The sequence below is a fragment of the Rattus norvegicus genome, chromosome 18 (assembly GCF_021556685.1).
Source record: "Rattus norvegicus strain SHRSP/BbbUtx chromosome 18, alternate assembly SHRSP_T2T, whole genome shotgun sequence".
Taxonomy (NCBI): domain Eukaryota; kingdom Metazoa; phylum Chordata; class Mammalia; order Rodentia; family Muridae; genus Rattus; species Rattus norvegicus.
Window position 1 is genome coordinate 2,225,029 of NC_141551.1, and position 10,378 is coordinate 2,235,406.

The 10,378-nt window shown below is 45.6% G+C and overlaps 1 pseudogene; it reads right to left on the reverse strand.

The window, feature by feature from the left end:
• Positions 1-9,343: 9,343 nt before the first annotated feature.
• LOC147999644 (large ribosomal subunit protein eL29 pseudogene) lies at positions 9,344-9,721 on the reverse strand (annotated as a pseudogene).
• Between the last annotated feature and the right edge of the window lie 657 nt (positions 9,722-10,378).

A 10,378-nucleotide genomic window follows, 5' to 3' on the forward strand; every position in this document is an offset into this window, starting at 1 on the left:
CTTGGGCGACATGGTTAGAGACCAGCCTACGCTATATAGCAAGACCCTGTTCCAAACTAAAAGCCAGTAAAGCTTACTCAGCATTAGCACTGATGACACACAGCTTTCCATAAGAGGTTTTATTTGCATCTCAGTTGTTTTAATTACAATATGATTTATTTTTGTTATAAAATTCATTGTGATCTGTTTGTGCTGAAGTATATCACAGAACCTTTAAGGACTTAGATATGTTGCTGTTATCCGTTTCTAGTCTGATGTATGGTGATCAGAGAAAACACTTTGTATTGATTCAATTCTTTTACTCTCTTCTCTCTATTTAGAAATCTTTTTAAAATTGATTTTGAGATATTTATAGGTTTACACAAAGCAGTATGAAATAGCTCATAAAGATTCCACCTGCCTGCTTATAGGCTGAATTATGTCCCCCCACACCCCCTGCCAAGTTCATTTTTAAATCTTAATGTCTATTTGAATGTGAGGACTGGGAAGAAATGTCTCCAGAGAAGGGATCAAGTTAAAAGCAGGTCTTTAGATAGTTCCTTACCGAGTGACAAGTATCCTTACAACAGTAGGAAACTTGGGGCTGGCTGATGGCTCAGTGGGTACATACAGCCGGGCTGAAGACTCAAGTCAGTCTCTGGAACCCACAAGGTGGCAGGAGAGAACCACCTTGTTTGTCCCTGGCTGGCCAGCCACATGTGTGAGGTGGCACGTGTGTGTCTGTACTACACACATCGGTACCAACTGTAACAGATAAAGGAGACAGGCAGGAGAGAGTCAGGGGTGAGGCCTGGAGCAGTGTCTCCTCACAGAAGGCAGAGCTCTCCTGATACTTTAACTTTGGACTCTGTGAGATAGACCACTATTGTCTAAATCACTCAGTGGGTGTTGTTATTTTGTTATTTTGTTCATAGCTGTGGCAACTTTACACAAAGGGGACCAACCAGATCCCCTTGATGGTGACATCCTACATAATTAGAAGGAACAACTTTGTTACAATCCATTGACCTTACTCTATCTCACTGATTTCATGTGCACGTGTTCAAGTACTGTAGTTGGCTAAAAGACATTTAGGTTGTTTCTGTTTGGAGCTATCATGACTACCACTGTAACATTCATGCCAATGTATCTATTGTGGTTTTATTTTTACATAATTACTTACTTGTTGATTGATTTAGTATGTGTGTTGTGTTGTAGATATGTAGCATATCTATAAGTATGTGCATGTAGGCATCCATATGTGGGTTTGTGTGTATTTGTGTGTGTCTTGGTCATAGGTTTATGTCAGGTGTCTTCCCTTGTTGAAACCTCAGGTTTGTTTGTTGAGACAGGGTCTCTTACTGAGCCTAAAGCTACTCCATTGTGCTAGGCTGGCTACAACTGAGCTGTAAGGGACTGTTGTCTCCTCCCACTTTGTGCTGCAGTTACATGAAGGCCACCATGCCTGGTTAAAACACCCGAGTTGTTTGTTTTATTTTATGCATATGAGTATTTTGCCTGCATGCGTGTATGTGAACCAGACATGTATTTGATGCTTGAGTGGTTCAGAGAGGGTATTAGATCCCTGGAACTGGAGTTGTGAGCCACGATGTTGGTGCTGGGAACTATACCCAGGTCCCTTGTAAGAGCAGCAAGTGCTCTTAACAGCTGAACCATCTCGCCAGTCCCGTGCCTGGCTCATTATGTGGGCTCTGGGGATCTGAACTCAGGTTCTCAGGTTTCTGAGGTAGGTACTTTGCCAACTGAGGCATTCCCTTAGCCCTCTGCTGTGGTTTTAAAAACTCTATTTACTTGTAGACTGTTTTTAGAAGTTGGCTCAAACATTACAAAACACACCTTTGTGTCTCACATGGGTGTATGGAGACTGAAGTATGGAGAGACCTCACCATAGCACAGTCCTTACTGTCCTGTTCCCTGTGTGCCTGTCTTACACTAACGCATGAGGCTTGGTACCAGACAGGCACACTGGTGTTCAGCCTCTAAGCTCGTTTTCAAGAACTTGAGAAAAAACAAAACAAAACAAAACAAAACAAAACAAAACAAAACAAAACAAAACCTGCCCTTGCACATTGTTTAAGGATGGAGTCAACCTTCTCTGGTTCTTTCTGAGAGGTTTGTTTGTTTGTGTCTTTTGCCTTAAGCACTTGGGCCCTGATTATATTTTTTTCTCTAAAAGAATTTAATGTTTGGGGTTTGCTGAATTCTCAAATTGGCAAGTTTTATGTGTTTTGTTGGAACTGTACAGGGTTTTTTGTTCTTATTTTCTTTATTGGTCTTTCCTGCAGGGAGCCCTTTCCTCTTGACCTCACACACTGGTGATAAGTGTGAGCCCCCGTGGTGTCTCAGGTTCCCAGGATCTTGCTCATCTTCCCATCACCATTTTATTTATGCATTTACTTATGTATTTACTTATGCACGCACATACATACACTGCCATGTACATACATGCGCACACAGACATGCACACATAAACACATACACACGTTTCAAACAAACAACAAACAAATAAATAACAGTGTCATTAAAAAGTGAACAAAGCCTCCCAGGAGGGCTGAGGATGAAGGTTTGTGTTAGAAAGTTTCTGTAATATGTCTAAAGCCCTTCATTTTGTTAGATCCCAGAACCACAAAACCAAACCAAAGTAAACCCTCCTGCTGCACGTTTTCCCTCCCATTTCTCCTTTCCCCTTTCTGTGCTTCCTCAGAGCGCCCGCCTTTCCACTCACTTAACGTTGGCCCTACTTTTTGGAGTTTTTCCTTATTTTTCTTTACTGTTTTGGTATGTGGTAGTAGGGTGCGTGTGCTACACAGTACGCTTGTGGATTTTAGAGGGGAATTCTCAGGAACCAATTTTCACCTTTGAGCCCTTGTCGGGTAATTTTAACATCTGTAAAATCTTGTGTGTATGTTCCAGTTTTCCAAGTTCTTAGTTTGCCAATTAACTTTGCATTGCATTCTGGGCATTTTGAACATTAGTATTGTTAGTTTCCCAGCCTCGTGTGAACCCTACAGTGGTGGTGTTACTCTGGTACAATGGATAACATATTAGACCTCCAGAATCGTGTGCTGGCTTAGGGTGTAGCTCAGCTGCAGACTGTTCCCTAGCGTGATCCTGCTGGATTGATTCTTAGCACCACAGACACACCAATCCCACGTAACACAGGATTTGATGGGCAGCCTTCTCAGACACAGCTGTAGATTTCATCAGTCTTCTGTGGGTTAGATATAAATTCATTTTAAAAATGCAGGGTCTCACTCAATGGCCAGAAACTCACTGTGTTACCTAAGTTGGCCTCAAACTGTGGCTGCTCTCTTGCCTCAGTCTCCCATGAGCTGGGACCCAAGCATGGGAAGCCAGCCAGATGCTCTTAGTCTTTGGAGGTTATTCGAGCAGTTCTGTGTGTGTGCCGCCTAGTGGCCAAGCTGGGAAGCCATCTCAAAGCTCTTGGTGCACAGGTAGTTAAGGTGGATTTGCATGTAAGTAGGCAGGATTTGCAATGCTGCCTTCTGAGAATCCCTTCCCAGGCATTCACAAGCAACCCTATCAGTCACTTTCCCAAATGTCATCCTCTTTATAGTGTCCCCATTGCTTTCTGGCTCCTGTGATTCAGTGCAGCAGACAGAAGAGCCAAAAAAGAAAGCAAGAGATTTGTCCTCACGTCTCTGAGCACTCATCTCCCCAAGTCTCTGGAGACCTCCAGATTCTCGATCTGGGCCTCTCTCAAAGCCCTGCCTGTTTGTACAGCCTTACATCTACACCAAGCAACTTGGAAGCTGAAAACGTGCTAAGCACACCACAGATTCAGGGTGGGTTTGATTGTACATCTCCTTCCCAATGTCTCTGTACTTAAAATGTGTGCATATGTGACCTGATGGGGGTCAAAAGCCAGTGTGCGGGAATGAGTCCTGAGGACTAAACTCAGGCTGTTAACCTTGTTGATGATCACCATTAGCCAATTAGCCATTCTTGCTGGCTCCATACTTCTCTTCCTTAATTTTTCTCTCTCCCTCTCCCTCTCCTTCTCCTCTTCTTCTTTACACACACACACACACACACACACACACACACACACACACACCACCACCACCACCACATCAACTCTTTGTCTCCCTGTCATTCACACCACTCCCCTCTCTCTATTCCTAGATCTTTCTCATAATCACACACACCTCTACACCCGCCCCCACATACACACTCACACACTTTCGTGCTGGGGTTCAAGTCCCTGGGCCTTGCCCGTGGTAAGCACTCTGTCTGCCACTGAGCCACACCTCCAGCCAATTATTACCCGACAGCTCTCAGGCTCTGATCCCTTCATTCTGACTAAGTGCACGGTTGCATTTGCAACAGTACTGTGAGGCAATGGCCGCTACCTCCTCTTGACTCTTAGGGCAGAGCTCTGAGTCACACAGTTAAGCTGAGCCACACTTGGGCCTTTTGAATAGTGCTATTTGCAGTGCTGTCCTATCCCTTGAAAATGCTGGCTCTCAACTTGGTTTTTCATGTGTGTGCTTGTGTGAGCTCACTTGCATGTGGAGGATAATCTTGCCTATTGTTCCCCAGATGTCATCCACTTTACTTTTTGGACCCGTTACTCACTGTGCCTGGATTTTTTTTTTTTAATTTTTTTTTTTCGGAGCTGGGGACCGAACCAGGGCCTTGAGCTTCCTAGGCAAGTGCTCTACCACTGAGCTAAATCCCCAACCCCTGTGCCTGGATTTTTAATGTGGTTTCTGGAAATTGAACATAGGTCCTCACACTTGCTAGGCAAGCAACTTACTGACTGAGGTATCACCCCAGCTTATCAGCTTGAGTTCTCTTTAGAATCTACCAGGAGAGATTTAACAAAATCTCAGTGTAGAATATATTAGGGCCAACTGAGGTTTAGACTGTACCTCAGGGTCTCTGGAGCTCGGACTCAGCATCAGGACTGACTTTTAAAAGGTGGTGTGGGAAGGAGCTGGACATAGCTCTGGACATCCCACTGTCCTAGCATCAGGAGGTGGAGTCTGGAGGATCTGAAGTACAAGAGCGTCCTCAGTTACACAGCAGTTCGAGGCCAACCTGGGATACACAAAACCTTGTCCCAAAAAGAAAAACAAAGCCATGTTCTTTACTTAGTGCTCCAAGTCTGACTTTCTGATGGGATACCCCATTTCATTAATGTTATTGTACTGGGTGGGTTTGTATGTCAAGTTGACACAAACTAGAGTTATCAGAGAGAAAGAAACCTCAGTTGAGGAAATGACCTCCAAGAGATCCACCTGTAGGGAATTTTCTCAACTAGTGATCAATTTGTGAGGGCCCAGCTGGTGGTCCTGGGTTCTACAAGAATGCTGAACAAGCTATTGTAGCAAGGCAGTACGCAGCACCCCTCTGTGGCTTCTGCATTAGCTGCTAACCCCAGGTCCACCCCTAATTGAGTTCCCATCCTAACTTCCTCAAATGATGGATTATGATCTGGAAGTACAAATCAAATAAACCCTTTCTTCCCCAACTTGCTTTTTGGTCCAGGGATTTTGTTGCAGTAATAGAAACCCTGACTAAGTCACCATCCACAAGGCCTCAGCGAGACACCTCAGAGTTAGCCTGAACTCGGCTCTCAAACTCTTCCTGGTTAGGCAGTCTTCTGACTGCTGTTGCTAACTTAGTCTTCCTGGCTGACATGGCCTTCTGGTGTCTAGTCCCTTTCATGAAGCCCATCTTCCACCTGGTCTGTGCTGCAGCCCTCATGGGTCTGGCTTTTCAAACCAGTGTCTCTCATGTTGCCAGGATGTTCTTGAGAATCTCATCTTCCCATTCCACTAGAGAAACTTCGCTGGCACCTCTTGGTTTGAAGCATGGAGTCTAAACTCCTGAGCCCAGCAGGTCTGTCATCCATGCATGGCATGGACTTCCATAACTCCTCTCTCATTGCCTGACTGTCTGCTCTTCATGGTCCAAAGACAGACATTCTTGAGATACTCCAGGCTGTCAGTCCTCACTCTGGCACTTACTAAAGAGCCCAGACACTGAAATGTTAGCCATGTCCCCATGCCTCTAGCCAAGGCCACTAATGCCTCCCTTTGTTCTCCAGACAGAACCAAAGCATAGAACCCAGGTCCCCTAACTTCACCGAAATATCTCTTTATAGCTGACAATGCTTTTCTGTGATTTTAACATTCAGGAGCCAGAGCTGGGAAGACAGTGAGTTCAAAACCAGCATGAGCTGTCTGGGAAGATAAAAACAACAGAGTCGGATACATGAGCCTTTCCCATGAGCCTAGGAGCACTTTAAAGGTGAGGACTTAGTAATATTTGTCTACCTTGTAAAAAAGTTTAAATATTTCTGTGTTTTTAAGTGTGCATGTGTGTGTGTGTGTGTGTGTGTGTGTGTGTGTGTGTACACATGCCTGGGGTATATTAGTGTGAGTGTGTTGTCATGGCACGCATGTGGAGGTCAGAGGACAGCTTGTTTTATGTTCTTTTTCACCATGTAGGTTCCAGGGATTGAACTTAGGTGGCAGGCTTAGTGGGGAAGGTGCCTACTGAGCCCTTTCACTGGTCCCTCAAATTTGTCTTTCTGAAGACGAACACAGTGCCTAGCTTGGAGCAGATCCTCAATGGCCCTCAAGCACATGGATAGATATGTAGTATGAAGAGTCCTAATGTGAGCGGAGAAGCAGGACCCACAAGAACATTTGCAAAATGAGCTGAGATTGTCAAAGTTTCTCCGATAAAAATGACATCATCATTCTGGTTCAAGTTAAAGTGTCTTGGAAACCAGACGGAAGGTTTTCATGTTTGAAGGTAAAGGAGATGCCAAGAAGATCCAGTGATGGGCAAACCCAGCATTGCAGGCTGCTGAAGAGCTCTCTCTAACCTAGGAAGCGCTACTCTCTTAGCACCATGAGTTCGGTTCCCACCTGGTCACTGGTCTTATCTTTAGTGGTCTCATCTGTGTAGTTGGTCATTACTCTACAAGATTGTTTTGAGAATGGAGTGTGTGAATTCATGGACTGACATTAGTGAAGATCTCATTAGACAGTATCTTTGCTATTTTCTGGTGCCTTAGGGAGTTAGTCAGTGGGCAGAAAGCATGGAGAGAAGAATTCAGACACCCCAGCTGCTGTCTTTGGAGCCTCCTCTTCCTTCCGGGACAATGGCTTTTGGTTTCTAAGTCCCGAGGCCCACCAATGGGCTGCCAGGCCTGCGTAACTCCTCTTGTTTTGAGCCACACTCTTGGTCATAGAGCTGACAAGGAGCCAGCATCATCCCCCTGTGCCAGAAGCTTCTCAACTCCCACCTTGTTGTCATTGACTCCTAAAAGAAGAGAGGAGCATCTTAACATGTTATACCTAGACAAGCCCCGATCACCAAGGACATTCAAAAATAATACAACTTGGGGATTAAAAAAGAAGACGTTGGGAAAGGTGGTGCATCCCTTTAATTCCAGAAGGTGGGGGAGGATGTGGGTGAATCTCTGTGAAGTCATCAAGGGCCACAAAGTGAGGCCCCATGCATCACCCTCAAAAAAGAAAAAAAAAAAAAGGAAAAATATCCGCAGGATCTGAAGATACATTTTACATTCAGATTAGGGAAGCTCACAGGCCAGCTAGCTGGGCCATGTAACAAGTGGGCAGAAACAAGAGAGGCCTTTCCTTAACAAAGTGGAAGGCCAAAACCAGCTCCCCAAAGCGGTCCTCTGTCCACGTCGGCATGCACACACCCACAAACACATGCTCCTCAAGCACATGCTACATATAAAAAATATTCAAGGGGTTGGGGATTTAGCTCAGTGGTAGAGCGCTTACCTAGCAAGCGCAGGGCCCTGGGTTCGGTCCCCAGCTCTGGAAAAAAAGAACCTTTTAAAAAAAAAATTCAAAACCAAAGTGAAGAAAGACCCGTCTGTTTCAATGGGAGAGAAAAGAGAGAAAAATCTGATTGATCTTACCACAAAGACACCATTTTTCTGTATCTTCTCAGTCCTTAACAGAATATTTTCAAGAAAACATCTCCATTCTGACCCATGGGGAATAAGTGGAAACTCGGCGAGAAGAGGCAACAAAGTGGCCAGTGTGAGGGCAGCTGCCAGGCAGCTGTGGCAGAAGCACACAGCTCCCTAATTCTTCACGCTTCCACTTGTTGTCTCCATTTCTTCTCCACCTGCTCCTTCCTACATACTTCTCTTCTTCCCTCTCCGGCTTGGTAATTCCCTACCGGCCTGCAGTGTAGCCACAGGAATTCAAGAGCACAGAGTACACCATGGTGCACACCTGTAATCCTGGAGAGGGTCGTGCATTTGAAGCCAGCCTAGGCCACACATGGAGACCCTGGGTAATGTCTGTCAGCCCCACTTTAGTGCACATCTGAATGTGTGTGCATGGAGGAGGTGCATAGCATGTTTTAAGTCGGCAGGTCAGCTACAAGTTACATCTATCTCCCTCTGGGCCTCGGATATTATAGGACAGGCAGACAGCTAATAAACGCATGGTAACCTGGTAATGCTGTAATGCAAAGCTGGCCTGTGTCATGGCTGAGACACTCCTGTGGTATATGGTCACGACGAGCGAGAACCTTGCACAGGGCATGTGGGTTCCCATCAGCTGTGCTAGAGACACATGCCACACCCCAGTTGGCCTCTGCCCTCGTCTGTCTTTTTCCCCGATGCTTTGGGGGAAAGGGACTTTCCACCCACAGGGGCTTTGAGAATTGCAATGATGCGCTTAGAAATCTTATTCTAAATTGAACAGCAGTGTGCCTGAGCTCCGGATGGAGGAGGCCGAGTAGTCTTCCCTGGAGGCCTTGGACACAACATGGTTTCTGTCTCCAGAGAGAAATAGAGCTGACTCTGATGGCTCATGTCTGAAATCCCACCAGTTGGGGGACTGAGGCAGAAGACTTGCCAGGAGTTTGAGGCTAAACTATACCGACCAGCCTAAACTATAGAGTGAGAGTCTGTCTCAACCAAACTAACAAAACCAAACCAAACTAAACCAAACCAACCAACTAAACGAACAAACAGAACTCCACAAAATTCCCAATAGTCATATTGTAAAAAGCAAAGCCGAACAAACAGAACCAATTTTAAATACTGTAAACCCTTTTACCTTAGCCAATGTGTCTAAGGTATTGTTTTGGCATGTAGCAAGGCATGTTGTACTCTGTTTTTAAATTTCTTCTTGTTTTTTTTTCCCTACTTACTTTAAATATGTTTCTGAAACCCAACACACATTTTTTTTTCTTGCCTCAAGTTTATTTGTAAAAACAGCATAGGGCACTGTCATCTGCAAATAGTGTGTAGGTGGGTGTGTCACAGCAGTCTGTCTGTCTTCACACTGGCAGGAGCTTTTCTATGGGGTCTTCACAGGGGCCTGGGCACCCTTGGGAGCCTGGGCTGGAGCTGTGGCCTCTGCCTTGGTTTGAACCTCAGGCTTTGGTTGGCAGAGCCCATGACCCTTGGCCATGTAGCTTTGAATCCTCTTCCCTTCCTGGGGTGAGTGGTGAAAGCCAGATGGATGAGTTTGTGACTGGGGCCCTTTGGCATCTTAGGCTTGATGACCTGAGGCTTCACAAGGGCCTTAATGGCTTCTGCATGTGCACTCACTGCCTTGGCATTGTTGGCCTGCATCTTCTTCAGGCCTTTCTTCTTGTGCTTCTTGGCAAAGCGCATGTTCCTCAGGAACTTGGGGTCAACCCCCTTAAGAGATTTGTCTTTGTGACCAGGGTTTCTTGACACCATTTCTGCCATTTGGAGGACTGGTTATGTGTTCTTGGTTGTCTGTTGCTCTTGGACTTGACCATGTCTGCACAGTAACCCCCTCCCACAGCTCCTGGGACCAGAAGAGAAAGAGCATTTTATGTTTTAAGTGCATCTCTACGGAGTTGCTGACATGGTTATACCCAACAGCCACATGGAGCTGTTGGTAACTATACTGGGTGGCACGTGTTTGTCACATGAAGTATCTGGGTGTGGCCTAGGAGGAGGCATCCATGCCTAAAGCACATTCTAAGGACATCTAAGCACATCTAAAGCACATCCCAGTTGCACACATGTTCTCAAATCTTTAGAGTTAGCCACCAGTGGACTGTGCTTTGTCCAGTCCATACAGAGCAGCTCCTCAAACGCACAGGCCTAAGCATGCTTTGGAGGGCTGGGTCTGGCTGTTTCTGCCAGGAAGAATGCTTTCCACACAGATATCTGCAGTTTTTGAGAGTCCTTATTGATCTTGCTGCCTTCTGGACCTTGTTGTATCCAAGGCATTTTAAGCTGGGAATGGTGATGCATACTTGTAATCCTAGCACTAAAGAGGCCAAGGCATGGGGATTGTGAGTATGAAGCCAGTCTGGGTTACATACACAGTGAATTCAAGGTCAGCCTGTTTTGGAGAGAGAGGGG